Raw genomic sequence first — 14,773 nt, 5'->3', positions numbered from 1 at the left:
TGTGATGTCTGAGATTTCAGAACAGTCTGGCTCATTATTGTGTAACTAGAAACCAGGTAATGAAATTTCTGTTTGGCTTAACTACCAGGGAAAAGATTGTGGAGAAATAAGCCACCTGCAGTCTTAGTATTTTCCTTTGATCAAATGTCATAGTCATGAATAATAGGAATTCTGATTTAGTTGGGAAGTTGACTAATTAGCACAGAGTTACTATGTTTTTCTAAAGTAAACAAACATGTCTTTTGTTGTCTTTTTACAGATGGGCTTTTAAAAGTTTTATATTTTAATGATATGGGTTTCATTACTATTGATGACATCTGATTGGCAGCTTATGAACATGAATTAGAAGAAGATTAATTCTCTAGGGGAAACTTTGGAAATGACTGGAAATTTTTTTTGTTAATAGGTAGGTATTCTTTCTAAGTAAACCTTCCCAGTACCTAGTCATGGAAGAGGTGAGATAGAAACCCACTCAGAGCCTGCTGGAGAGAAACTGAATAATGGAGTTGGAAGAAACTTATATAAAGTGGGTTTTTCCATATTAGCTTATTCTAGGCTCTGAACATGTTGGCTTTGCTTGCCAAAGCGCTGACTAACTTATTCTAAGACTGGGTTATTGAAGTCTCTTGCTTTTCTGTCTTCCTTCTCTTGCGTTCTGATATTTGTGTATTTCATTACTCATTAACATTTATATCAAAGGATGAGATTATAACAGAGAAGAAATTTATGCAAGATGGAAGTCTGACAGTTCCTTTCAGCTTGCCTTTCCTCATTTATAAAATGAAAATGATAATATTCCCTACTTCATAGGATTGTTCTGAAGATCAAATAGATAATATAGGTAGAGTGCTTAACATAGTGGCTGGTACAAGGTAAGATCAACAAATACAAACTGCAAACTATTCTGTGTGGGCTTCCCTGGTGGCTCAGACAGTAAAGAGTCTGCCTGCAATGCAGGAGACCCAGGCTCCTTCCGTGGATCTGGAAGATCCCCTGGAGAAGGAAATGGCAACCCACTTAGTATTCTTGCCTAGAGAGTTCCATGGATAGAGGAGCCTGGTGAGCTACAGTTCACGGGGTCCCAAAGAGTCGGATATGGCTGAGTGACTAACACTTTCCCTCTTCACTTTACATGAATTAGTTTTATTGATTTCTCAATAAAAAAGAAGAGGGGGTCAGATTATTGGCTGAAATGAAGCTTAGATTTTATCTCTGTTTATATCAGGTCCTCCTAAATTAGCTGGTCAGCAATATACTTACGAACCCTCCTAAGTTCTTGTGCTTCTGAACTTCCTGACCTAAATACATGACTATTTCAATTTAAGTGAATTCAGTGCTACCTTCTTGTTGCAACAACATCGTGTGAGTTACAGCTGGCAGGTGAGGGATCCCACTCTGTTGGTCTCATTGTAACAGGTGGAATAGGGCGGCAACTAACAGAAAAGTGGACTAACAATGGCTTAAATACTGAAAATATTTATAAATTCACATAATAAGAAGTCTGAAGGTTGGATGCAATGACTTTGATCTTATCACACCACTGTCCTTAACACGCTGGTTTTCCTTCACAAACTTTTCTCTTGCTTACTAGATAGCTGCCTCAGTTCCAGGCATCATGTCTTCATGTTACTGCATCCAGAAGAAGAAAGAACAATTTCTCTTTATAGGTCTCTTTCCCCTAGAGGGGAGATTCTTCTCTAGAAGCCTCCCAGCAGCCTTACCTGCCCTTGCTTGGGTTCCCCAGAAAGCAGAGTTTGAGCGTCAAAGTCTTAGATTTTAAAGGGTCAGAGCAAAGGAAGCAAAGAAGTATCTGTCTGAGACAAGAATTAACAAGGATGAATAATAATGGTGAATTTTGTCTAACGATGATCCTATGTTCTAGCGTATAAGCCCCCCCCCCCATTATCTGTGTGTGTGCACATGTGTGTGTACATTCATGGTGTATATGAATTCATTCATCCATTTCTTCATACGTCATAAATTCAGTATGTACTGATGAGCATTGCCTATGCCGGAAGCTGGGATTCAGAGACAAATGTGACCTGGCCCTTGCTGCAAGGACTCCATAGCCTGTTAGCTCTCCCTTGTCTGCATTCCCTCATCCAGTTCAGACTCCTGCTTCATTTCCCAACTCACTTTGTCTACAGCCTCTCAAGCCCCTTGCCTTAGAGCAGTCCTAAAAGTGAATAGTGAAAGTGAAAGCCGCTCAGCAGTGTCCGACTCTTTGCGGCCCCATGGACTATAGTGTCCATGGAATTCTCCAGGCCAGAATACTGGAGTGGGTAGCCTTTCCTTCTCCAGAGGACCTTCCCAACCCAGGGATCAAACCTAGGTCTCTGCATCACAGGTGGACTCTTTACCCACTGAGCCACAAGGGAAGCCCAGAGCAGTCTTGGAAACCTCCTAATCTTGCCTCAGTCTGACTCTGCTTTCTGCAGTTTGGCTGAACTTGGTCCCTGATTTCTTTTTTTTTGTATTTTTTTTCACATGGTCCCTGATTTCTGCCGGATAAAATCAAGCAGACCTAGGGATTAGTTTCTCTACTAATGTATAGTTTCAGTCCTATCTGAACTAGAAAAAGCTGTGATTCTTTTGAACCACTTTAGGTTGGATATCTCTGTATATCTCCTTATGGGATATATACGTATATCTCTTATGGATGTTTAAATCTTCACTAGGAGTTCGCTTTGGATGAAAGAAAACTTAGAGCTGAATTTGTGCCTTGTTGTAGCACATGAGCAGAAGCCCACTATGTGTACAGAAGGGTACACCACAAAGGGACGAGGCTGCCTGGCTGAGGGGCGAGGCTTCCTGTGGCGGAAGCCCTGTTACAGAGGATGAAGACCTGGGCTGGATTCTCCAGCTCTGTCCCTTGCTGATTGTGTTCTGGGGCAACTTGTACCAAATTTTCTGGCTAGTAAATTTTCTGGCAATGTTGGGTGTCTTCAAATCTTCTCCAATTCCCTCTCATTTATTACAAAATTAGTGGAATTTTTTTCATGAAATAGCTTACAAATGTTGGATAATATTTAGACCCATGTCATGTGAGTAAACAGTAGCCCTTTTGAAGAAGATACCCTTGCAAGATAATTAGAAGCAAGAAAGTTTTACTCAGAGCCTTACTCTTTTTGTGTTAGAAACAAAATATGTGCCTTTGCTACGGTTGTTTGCAGCCTCCAGTGCCAAAGGTTGAGAAGGAGGCCAGCTTACAATAGTTTGGATGTATTGGATATTGAGAAACTAGCATTTTCAAGGCATGTGAAATATTCACCCCAAAATGGCTTAATATAGTTAGTGACAACTCAACAGCTAATCAAAAAGAAAATAATTATATGAGATGTAAAGCATCTCACTGCAAAAGGAGTCACTGTAAAAAATGATCAAACATTTTCTAGGGAGGCTACATTAAAAGTTGATTTGTGCTTTTGCAGCAGGTTACGTTGGATGTCGTAACATTGTTGAAATGGTAGACAATACTTCAGATGTTTTTCAATGTCTCTTTGGGACTCTCTTTGCTAGGAAATCACCTTAATGTCAGAGTTGTGACCAAAGCAACTTTTAGTGGAACTATTGGTTTATGAGTGTAGGTATCTGCCTGGTGATATATTCTCAGTAACTTACAACCTGGCTGATTTTGCTGACAAAATACTTTCTCCTGTGTTGAAATGCTGCCTTTCTTCATACTGCCTGAATAGGAAGGATATGACCTTTAATTACTGTGGAGGAATATGGTATTTTGTAGATGCTTCATGTTTTGATACTGGTTTGTGAAAAATGCTCTCTGGTGAAATGTGTTTTGCACTGCTGTTTCCATCTCCTTCCCTCAAGAAAGGGTTATATTTGACTCTCTTTCCCCCAGTGCTTAGTCTCTCCCAGGAGGAAAAGTTTTGAGACAGCTCTCCTGTCTACGAGTGGTACTTTACTCAAGACATCAGTTCAGTTCAGTTGCTCAGACATGTCCAGCTCTTTGCGACCCCATGGACTGCAGCATGCCAGGCTCTTCCATCCATGGAGTTTTCCAGGCAAGAATACTGGAGTGGATGTATGTGTAGATATACAGATAATTGAGAAAACACCTATTTTTCCTATTTTACTAAGAATTTAAATATTTTTAATTGGGAATAACTGTTATATTTATTTTATTACATGCTTTTGCAGCCGATGTTGAGATGACATCATGTGTTTTTCCTCCTTTGATCTATTAATAGGGAGAATTATATGAACAGATTATTTCCTGTTACTGAATCATCCTTGTATTTCTAGAATAAACCCAACTTGGCAATGGTATATTATTTGTTTAGTATGTTGTTGGATTCAATTGCTCAGTTTATTTGTTATTTTTATATCAGTATTCATAAGAAAAATAAGATTGTAGCTTTCTTTTCTGGTGCCCTCTTGTCCTGGTGTTTGTACTAGGGCCTTTGTAAGGGCACTTTATGCTGGCGGAAAGAGCCGCAGTATCGTGCAATGTTGCAGCCACTGCAGGTTTCACTGGCTTTGTGGCCACAGTTCCAGCAGCTCTCCGTTGACTCTTCCTGCTTGTTTATGAAAGGCATCCTCTGCAGCCTGCCGTTTGATGTCCGCTATTGTCTGCTCCATTCGAGCTCTCTCGGTTGCAGTCACTTCAAAGGCTTTTTGCTCTGCCTCAGCAACAGCTTTCTGTACTTCTGACATGGCCTGAATTTTCACCTTATTCACAGCTTCAGTCTTTTTCCAAAACTCCACAGATACATATCCTGTTCCAGCCTACTGTTGAATTCCCACGGAGAATCATTGCTGAGAGAATCTGCGCTCCCAGGACTGTGCTGCCTGGAGACCACCTCACTCCCTGTGTTCCTCATCTCTGTGTTTTCCTTGAATCGTCTTTTCCAGTAGTTGAGTTCTTCACGGTCTGCTTCTTGACAGCGCCACAGGGCTGCCATGGAGCGCCTTGTTTTCTCTGCCATTTCCATAATGCAGCTGAGGGCACGATCAAGATGTTTCCATTCATCAGCCCACTCCCTTTCTGTCAAGTGGTCTACCAGCTCATCTTGATAGCCTCCATTTAGACTAAGACTGTGGTGTCTATCACAAACTTCTCGATGTTCTATCATCTTGCTGGGCTCACAATATAGGTGGGAAGTTGCGATATCTTCTAAGGTGTAGTGCTGAAGAGGCAGAGGGGTAGGATGGAACTGGCCCCCAAGACTCATGAGGGGTACAGTGAGGGCAGGACTGTGCCGGGGAGCAGGGCTAATGGTACACACTCTCTTGGCAGGAGGTTCAGGAGCAATTGCATCTCTTTCAAAACTGCTCTCTACCCACCTCTCTGGACTGGGCCTTTTTCCATTTCCATGCACTTCCATGAGCAGCTCAGAGGAGTCAGCAGGGGACGCAATACTTGTGTTCAGCAGATGGTGTTCCTGCTGAGCCAGATACTGGGATGGGGTCTGCTTGGCAGCCCAAGGGCAGTGCAGCAGTTCGAGCTGCAGCAGAGGCAGGTTGGCCTTGAGGAATGGAATAACAAAAGGACAAAGAGGAAAGTTTGTAGCCTCCTGGAGCTTGCAATGGAATTCTTCAACTGTTACTGTTGAGTTAACCAGTGCTAGAACAAGAGTCCACACCTTCTCCCCCGTCTCAGGTGAGAGGTCATTGCCAAACTGCTGCAGAGTGGAGAGGAAGTGTTTCAACTTTCTAAGCTGCCCAGCACCACAAGTGGCTGGCAACTGTTGGTTAGTTAGTGCAGATGATGTGGAAGAGGCAGGACCGCTGTTGAATCTTTGTGGTGGTGATGGGGGGCTGTTAAGTGTAGGAGGAGAATGGTTGATGCCATTGTTCAGTGCTGTAGGAGTGAATGACACGGGCTTGGGTCTTCTGGGATTTATTGGTGGAAGGGGTGGCATGGTGGGAGGTGAGGATCTTGACTGTATCTTCACTTCCACAGGAGATCCAGGCATCGCTGGCACCCTTTTGTCAGCACCAAGCTGGAAAGCGGCCGTTCCAGGGATGCCCACCATCGCCCAGCGCTGCTGCCGCACACCTCTGCCTCCATTCACGGCCCGGGTCCCTAGCAGGCACTTTGGAGGTGCTTTCCCACATGCTACAGTCTTTATAATAATTTTAATTGATAAATACTTTTCCATTGTGTGGCTGGACCATGGTCTAACACTTTCTTATCCTTGCATGGTTAGGATATTTCCTGTTGCTATAATAGTTTGTAAAATAATGCTACATTAAGTCCACTTTGCAAAGTTGTATCCTAATTTTAGATCTTTTTTTCCCCCTCTAGGATAAATTTCCAGGAATGAGAGGGTAGAAAACTTTCTATGACTTTTAAGATCTATGAGCAAATTATTTTCCCAAAGATTTGTACTGATTTACAGCATCTCCATAATTTTGATGTATTATCTGTACCACATTCTTGTCAGCACTGGATGTCATTTATATATATATATATTTTCTGTTGTCAGGTATGAAATAGCAACACAGACATCTAATCTCCAGGCTCAGGGGCAGAACAGTGAGGAGAGCACTTTTCCATTAAACACTGACTCTCCCACTGAGGTTCCAGGGTTGATATAATCGCTGTTGTTTCTTGGGTGTAGAAAGTTAGTCTGAGCCTGGGACCCCAGCTCTTGCCTGCATTGTATTGACTGAAGCCAAAGCCCAGTACTCAGATTTGGTCACCTTTTTGTTTTTATTTTTCTTTTTAGGTAATATTGATCGGGCTCTTATAAATATGCCAAATACAAATTCTTAGCTGCATTTGTTTATTACCAACAGGACCCATGGGTGGGGAATATGAGGACTTCTATGGGCAGATAGAGCAGGAGCCTGCTTCTGGTGGCCTGTTTTGAAAGACAAATGCCTTTCAGCTTGACTTTCTCTTCAGTTCAATTTAGTGACTATAAACACGTATCACTATCTTCTGAGCAGGCTGGCTCAGGGAGGGGAGAGAAATCTTGGCTCTTTAACACTGAACTTGTGGTTCTTCCCCAGTTAATCTGTATTAAACAAAACAGCACTTGCCACCTCAGCAGAGAAGACCTCTTATTTTTGTGAAATCAAAGTGCTCTGTAACCATGACGAACTTCCATTGTCAGTAAACTATCCTCAGAGAGAGGTTCTGATTACAAAAGCCTCATAGAATAACCATGCTGCTGGAATTGTCACACAGGTGCCCTCCCCAGGAGGGGGTCTGATCACCCTCTACAAGCTGGGGTCTTAGACAAGGATTAACTGAAGAGCAGAAACCAATCATGACCCTTTCTATGGTATTTAAATTTAGTTGTAAGAGTGAGCACAACGAGAAGCTACTGCATAGTTCAGGGAACCCTACCCAGTGCTCTTTGGTGACTAAATGGGAAGGAAATCCACAAAAGAAGGGTTATATGTATATGTTTATATGGAGTTCCCTGGTGGCTCAGCTATGTGCATAGCTATATGTATAGCTGATCCACTTCGCTATACAGTAGAAATGAACACAACATTGTAAAGCAATTGTGTGTGTGTGTTTGTGTGTGTGTACTCAGTCATGTCTGACTCTTCGCAACCTCATGCACTGTAGCCTGCCAAGCTCTTCTATCCATGGAATCTTCGAGGCAAGAATGCTGGAGTGGGTTGCCATTTCCTACTCTAGGGGATCTTCCCCACCCAGGGATTGAACCCACATCTCTTAAACCTCGTATACTGGCAGGTGGATTCTTTACCACTGTGTCACTTGGGAAGCCCACTATACTCCAAGAAAAAAAAATTTTTTTTTAGTGAGCACACGTAGTTCAAAGAAAGAGAATACCCTTGTTTTCATGATGATGGAGAAAAACAAGTGGCAGAATTTAGAAACCAGATTTCTGTTCTTACGTAAGTAAAGAGAACAAGGGGGGCACAGGGAAGAGGTGTGTTCCTAGATTAAAATTTATCTTGAATGACATGCTAAAGCCTTGTACCTCCCTGAATTTGAAACACATCAGACTTGCTGTTTTTGTCTCTTCCATGAACTATGAGTTTACAATCATTATTTAATAAACATGTGTTGAACGTGTAGAATATTATAGAATATTCTGAATTGTGTATTTAATCCTACAGACATGAATAAACTAAGATTTTGTCCTTGCCTTCAAGCTCACTGTGTCTCAGGCAGGAAAAAACTGTACACAGATGTAACAGTGATGGATGTTAGGTCAATGCACTGTGGGAACCCTAAGGAGATAAATGCTTTGGTTCGAATGAACTAAGTACTAAGCTCTGAGGCTCTTTATATGACTTCTTGCCCCTTCAGTTCAGTCACTCAGTTGTGTCCGACTCTTTGTGACCCCATGGACTGCAGCATGCCAGACTTCCCTATCCAGACTTCACCAACTCCCAGAGCTTACTCAAATTCACATCCATTGAGTCGGTGATGCCATCCAACTATCTCATCCTCTGTCATCCCCTTCTCCTCTCTCCTCCCACCTTCAGTCTTTCCCAACATCAGGGTCTTTTTCAATGAGTCAGTTCTTCACATTAGGTGGCCAGAGTATTGGAGTTTCAACTTCAGCATCAGTCCTTCCAATGAATCAGGACCGACTTCCTTTAAGATTGACTGGTTTGATCTTGCAGTCCAAGGGACTCTCGAGAGTCTTCTCCAACACCACAGTTCAAAGGCATCAATTCTTTGGCACTCAGCTTTCTTTATAGGCCACTCTCACATCCATACATGACTACTGGAAAAACCATAGCTTTGACTAGATGGACCTTTGTTGGCAAAGTAACGTCTCTGCTTTTTAATATGCTGTCTAGGTTGTCAAGTATTTAGGACCAAGTAAATGACATTCTAATAGATCTTACGAACTACCAGCAGAACTATTGCTGGTAAACTTTTAGAAGCATGAAGGGTAGCAAGAGAGCCAAGAAATGGACAAACGTTGCCTACAAAAACTAAAAGTGAATTATTGAAATTAGACAGGTAAGACTGATAGCTGTACCAGCCACTTTGGAAGGCAATACTTATGGGTGATCACCAAAACAGTCATGTCAAACTAGATAAAGAGCACATAGAGCACATTGATTTCAGAAAAATGCCTAAAATGTCTTATTTTTAATTTTTTTTTTTGGCAAGATGAAGGAGAGGCAGACGTGGGTGGTGGTCACTAGTGATATTTCAGGGGCTGTGTTCATGGCCTCATCTGTTTTCCCCTCTTCCCTTGAACCTACTCAGGAAGATGGGACCATTCAGTTCAGTTCAGTTCAGTTACTCAGTCATGTCTGATGCTTTGCGACCCCACGAATTGCAGCATGCCAAGCCTCCCTGTACATCACCAACTCCCAGAGTTTACTCAAACTCATGTCCATAGAGTCAGTGGTGCCATCCAGCTATCTCATCCTCTGTCGTCCCCTTCTCCTCCTGCCCCCAATCCTTCCCACCACCAGAGTTTTTTCCAATGAGTCAACTCTTCACATGAGGTGGCCAAAGTATTGGAGTTTCAGTTTTAGCATCAGTCCTTCCAATGAAAACCCAGGACTGATCTCCTTTAGAATGGACTGATTGGATCTCCTTGCAATCCAAGGGACTCTCAGGAGTTTTCTCCAACACCACAGTTCAAAGGCATCAATTCTTCGGGGCTCAGCCTTATTCACAGTCCAACTCTCACATCCATACATGACCACTGGAAAAACCATAGCCTTGACTAGATGGACCTTTGTTGGCAAAGTAATGTCTCTGCTTTTGAATATGCTATCTAGGTTGGTCATAACTTTCTGTCCAAGGAGTAAGCGTCTTTTAATTTCATGGCTGCAGTCACCATCTGCAGTGATTTTGGAGCCCCCCAAAATAAAGTCTGACACTGTTTCCACTGTTTCCCCATCTATTTCCCATGAAGTGATGGGACCAGATGCCATGATCTTCATTTTCTGAATGTTGAGCTTTAAGCCAACTTTTTTACTCTCCTCTTTTACCTTCATCAAGAGGCTTTTGAGTTCCTCTTCACTTTCTGCCATAAGGGTGGTGTCATCTGCATATCTGAGGTTATTGATATTTCTCCCAGCAATCTTGATTCCAGCTTGTGCTTCTTCCAGCCCAGCGTTTCTCATGATGTACTCTGCATATAAGTTAAATAAGCAGGGTGACAATATAGAGCCTTGACGTACTCCTTTTCCTATTTGGAACCAGTCTGTTGTTCCATGTCCATTTCTAACTGTTGCTTCCTGACCTGCATATAGGTTTCTCAAGAGGCAGGTTAGGTGGTCTAGTATTCCCATCTCTTGAAGAATTTTCCACAGTTGATTGTGATCCACACAGTCAAAGGCTTTGGCATAGTCAATAAAGCAGAAATAGATGTTTTTCTGAAACTTTCTTGCTTTTTCCATGATCCAGTGGATGTTGGCCATTTGATGGGACCATTGGCCAGTGTTTTTTTTTGAAGAATTGAAAGAACTGGATGAAAGTGAAAAAAAAATACTGTTTGGAGTTCAAAGAAGGTGTCATATTAATGAGCATTTATCCTGTCTCATTCTTCCCTCTTTGACGTTTTGAAGCCATAATAAGGTCCTTGGTGGGGGGAGCTTTGGGTAGGATGAAGGAAAAAATTATGAAAACTTCTTTATCTCTTTTTCCTTATTTAAAAAATATATAAAATTTTAGCCAAGAAATACATTACATGGTTAAAAACTCAAATATTCTACCAAGAGCTAGAATGACAGATGGCATCCTCTGGCTGTATCCCACCCTATATCCAAGTTCAGCTCACCCTACTTCCAAGTTCAACTATCCTAGAGTAACACTTTTCAACTATTTTTTAGCTGTTTCATTTGTCATTTACTTCTCTATTTCTAAGTAATATGCCTATATTGCAATTTCTAGATTTATAAATTTGTGATGTTGTTTATTGACTTTCTATGATGAAGATGAGGGAGCAGGGTGGTATGTCATCCATTTATATACCAGCCCCCTTCCCTTTTCCCCATCTTCAAATGTGGTCCCCTTACATCCTTCTGCTCAAGTTTGGGTTTGCTGTTCTCTGGGCCTTTTTTGACTATTATTCTGGATTCTCTTCAACTCTCTCCTGCCTTGGATTGTTCATTCCCGAATTTGATATTTTCTTCTTCCTTTATTGACTTCCTTGTTTATATTTCTTGGTTGCTTCCTGAGAACAGGCACATTTGAGCTGTTGCATGCCTGAACATTTCTTTATCCTACTTTTATGCTTGACTGAAAATGTGTCTAGGTATAGAATTTGCTAAGATGAAGATACTATTCAATAGAATTTCAAAGGTATTTTCCCATATTACTGTGAAGGAGCTTTGGTGAAAAGAATATTATGTGTTCATCAAATTTATTTCATCTTCTTCGTGGGCAAGACTGCCTCATTTCTCAGCCTTGTTTGCAGTTAGGTCAGAGCCATGAGACAGAGTTATGGTGGGGTGTGGGTGGGAGTGGTGTGCCTACTTCAGGCTTGCACTGGCTTCCAGGCTGGCTCTTTCCCATCCATGGTGGTCTTCCAGGCCACACCTCAAAGATGATGTCGTCACAAGATGGACCCTCTGTCCCTTAATGATAGCAGAGCCCTGCCCTCAGCTTCTGCTGATGGTGAGTGATTTTATTGTGTTCAGCCATTGAGACCTGGGGACTTTGTTAGCTAATCTGATTAACAGGCAAATCCTGTGTCATTCTGATTCTAGTTCCTTCTTATGTGACTTGTTTTCCATGTGACCTATTTTTCTCTTTGGAAGATGGATGGAAAGAACACAGCATGGATACAACATCTGAGCACGTGCCTAAAGGATTAGGAGGAATCTGCTGGGCAGAGGCAGCTGTATAAGGTGCGGCACAGCAGCGTGGTGGTGTAATAGAGTCTGTTTGAAGAACATTGAAAAGTCTGCACAGGAAGTCACTTGTTCATTCATTCATCCATTCTTTAAGTATTTATTGAGTGTCTATTTGCTGTCAGATATAATACTGCATGTGTGAAGTGCCCAGTTGCTTCAGTCCAACTCTTTGTGACCTCACAGACTGTAGCCTGCCAGGCTCCTCTGTCTATAGGATTTTCTGGGCAAGAATGCTGGAGTGGGTTGCCATGCCCTCCTCCAGGATATTGTCCCAATGCAGGGATTGAACCCATATCTCCTGCAGTGCAGGGAGATTCTTTACCACTAGCACCACCAGGGAAGCCTCAGATATAATACTAGTGGGTAGAAAAACAATGACCCCTATATATTAGTGGTAGAAGTAGAAATGTAAAGAAAAATTTTAAAAATATTTAGATACTGTCAGAGAAATATAACATAGTGGTTGAGGGCATGGGCTCTGGACACAGACTGCCTAAATTCAAATCCTAACTCCATTACATTTCTCTGTGTGACCTTGGACAAGTTACTTAACTCCAGTTTTTTCACATGTAAAATGGAGATATTAACATTAGAGCAATATTCTTGTTGTGAGGGTTAAAGGAGACAATGACAAGAAAGTGTTTAATACATATTGAACAGAGAGTAAGACTAAAAACATTAGCTGTTATTATTATGTGTGAATAGAGGCTGATGCTAGGAACTTTTATAAGCTATGTCAAGCCTGTTAGGATACAGGCTGTATCCTGTAGACTTACAGATTATTTCCAAGCAGAGATCAACGAGAGACTCATTTTATTGCCTTGTCATTCTGCTTGTCTTACAAAACTCAGTTTCAAGCGAATAACAATTTTCCTAAACTCTTGTCAGCCCATTACATGGCTACACTGAACAACAGGCTTGGGGCATATTCACAAGTTCCTATTTTTATTAAACTGACACTGACATCAAAGTTCATCCTTATTTACTAGTTTTGATTCCTTAAGGCCAGAGTAAGTCAATGTGAGTCAAATTGTTTCCTTTCATTGCATTTCTTAGGCTGCTTGTGATTTGATTCACTGCTTGGAGACATTTGAATGCACAGTCATAGAACCACAGAACGTCAGGGCTGGAAGGGGCTTCAGAGACACTCAGGCAAACCCCTCACTTTGCAGATAAAGAAACTGAGGGCCCTGGTTTATTTTCCTACTGTCAACAGTGTTCCTGGCAGTGACTGTTAGTGTTTGAGGGTGATAAGCAATCGTGACTTTCTCCTTGCTCTGAGCTTGGGACTAACAGAAAGATAAGACACAAGAATCTGTGCAGGAGGAGGTACAGATGCTGAACTTCCTACTGAAAGGGGTTGAATTAGAGAGCAGGCCTTGACCTGGCCTTTGCTCTGACTCCAACCAACACACGGGACAGGCACTGATGGTTGTCTACCCGACACCAGTAGGTGCCCTCTCTTGTCAGCAGAGCTGGTCTTCCACGGTAGAGGCTGGAAATGCCAGGCACTCCCATTCCCAGCCTTCCTTACAGTAAGGCCATGATCGTGTGGCCTGATTCTGGCCAATGCGATTAAAGAGGAAACCAGCAGGAAGTGTTGGTAAGACCTTTCCTCTCTTAAAAGAGAAATGCTGTGACAAGGTACTTTCTTCTTCTTATTCCTCCTCAGCCTGATTTTTTGTTTTTGGACACTGTTGCCTAAGGACACTAAGTTTGGAGTGGGGCAGGTCATGAGGGCAGGCAGGTCAGCATGCTGGCGATGGCAGACCAGGCAGATGGGCAGCACCCAGGTCCTTGATGACAATGTTAAGCAGCCACACCAATGCTGGATCACCCTGACTCTGGGCTTCTTGTTACTTAAGCTCGAGTATGCTTATGACACCTTCACTGGCTTGTAATTTGCAGCCAAAACCATCCCAGTTGATAAATCTACCTGAACTCTAAACCTCCAAGATGTTGAGTCACCATATTTATTTTCCAATCTCATCAGTCGATCAGAAAAGAAACACAGGTGGGGTGTAGAGTAGAGAGACAGAGGCATGAAGTGTTCTACTACTACTACTGCTAATACTACCACTAAGTCGCGTCAGTCGTGTCCGACTCTGTGCGACCCCATAGACGGCAGCCCACCAGGCTCCGCCATCCCTGGGATTCTCCAGGCAAAAACACTAGAGTGGGTTGCCATTTCCTTCTCCAATGCATGAGAGGAAAAGTGGAAGTGAAGTCGCTCAGTCGTGTCCAACTCTTAGCAACCCCATGGACTACAGCCCACCAGGCTCCTCCGTCCATGGGATTTTCCAGGCAAGAGTACTGGAGTGGGGTGCCATTGCCTTCTCCAGTGAAGCATTCTACCCATCCTTTTCCCTCTTGCCGAATGCAGACAAGTGAGAATGGGAGATAAGCATCTCTCCCCACCCTGATCTTAACATTGGAAATTAGAGTCTAAAATACAAGGGTCTTCTAATTTTTGAAGAGTTAGACCCATGATTTTACATGACAAGCAGAGCTGAATTGAGAGTGAGTGTATTCTGATAGCAGTTCTAAAGCTTCACACTTTCGGCTCAGCCTTCTGCAGGCCTCACCGGTCTTCAAGACAGTGCAGAAAACAGCACCAACAGCAGTGTTAGGCATGCCTGAAATACGCATCTTGTTTCCAGAGCCTTGGACACGAACAATGCAGAAAGGATGAACCTAGCGACCACATCTTTGAGGCACAGTAATTTCATTATGAAGTTTCCTTCTTTACTTTTGCCCCTGCGGGGAGAGGATTATTAAAATTATGTCATTACCCATCAGGCTGTCAGAAAAGCCCAAACTCCTTTGTCCAAAGAGAGCTGCAGAACAGCAGAAGTGATCGAAGCAAAGAGCTGGCTGCCAATCAAATCTGGTTTCCATAGACTCCACATTTCTTTGATGAGATATTTCAAGCTGCAAAGAAGGAAAATGTGTTTTCCTTTCCCAGTAATTGAAGTTAGTCATAAAACTCAGC

At 42.5% G+C, this 14,773-nt stretch overlaps 1 pseudogene; it reads right to left on the bottom strand.

Annotated features, from left to right (window-relative positions):
- Window positions 1-4,412: 4,412 nt before the first annotated feature.
- LOC138444236 (protein CBFA2T2 pseudogene) lies at window positions 4,413-5,996 on the bottom strand (annotated as a pseudogene).
- Window positions 5,997-14,773: the final 8,777 nt, after the last annotated feature.

This window comes from Ovis canadensis, chromosome 7 (genome assembly GCF_042477335.2).
Source record: "Ovis canadensis isolate MfBH-ARS-UI-01 breed Bighorn chromosome 7, ARS-UI_OviCan_v2, whole genome shotgun sequence".
NCBI lineage: Eukaryota > Metazoa > Chordata > Mammalia > Artiodactyla > Bovidae > Ovis > Ovis canadensis.
The sequence above is the reverse complement of the archived record's forward strand: the minus strand, read 5'-3'. Positions and strand labels throughout refer to the sequence as shown.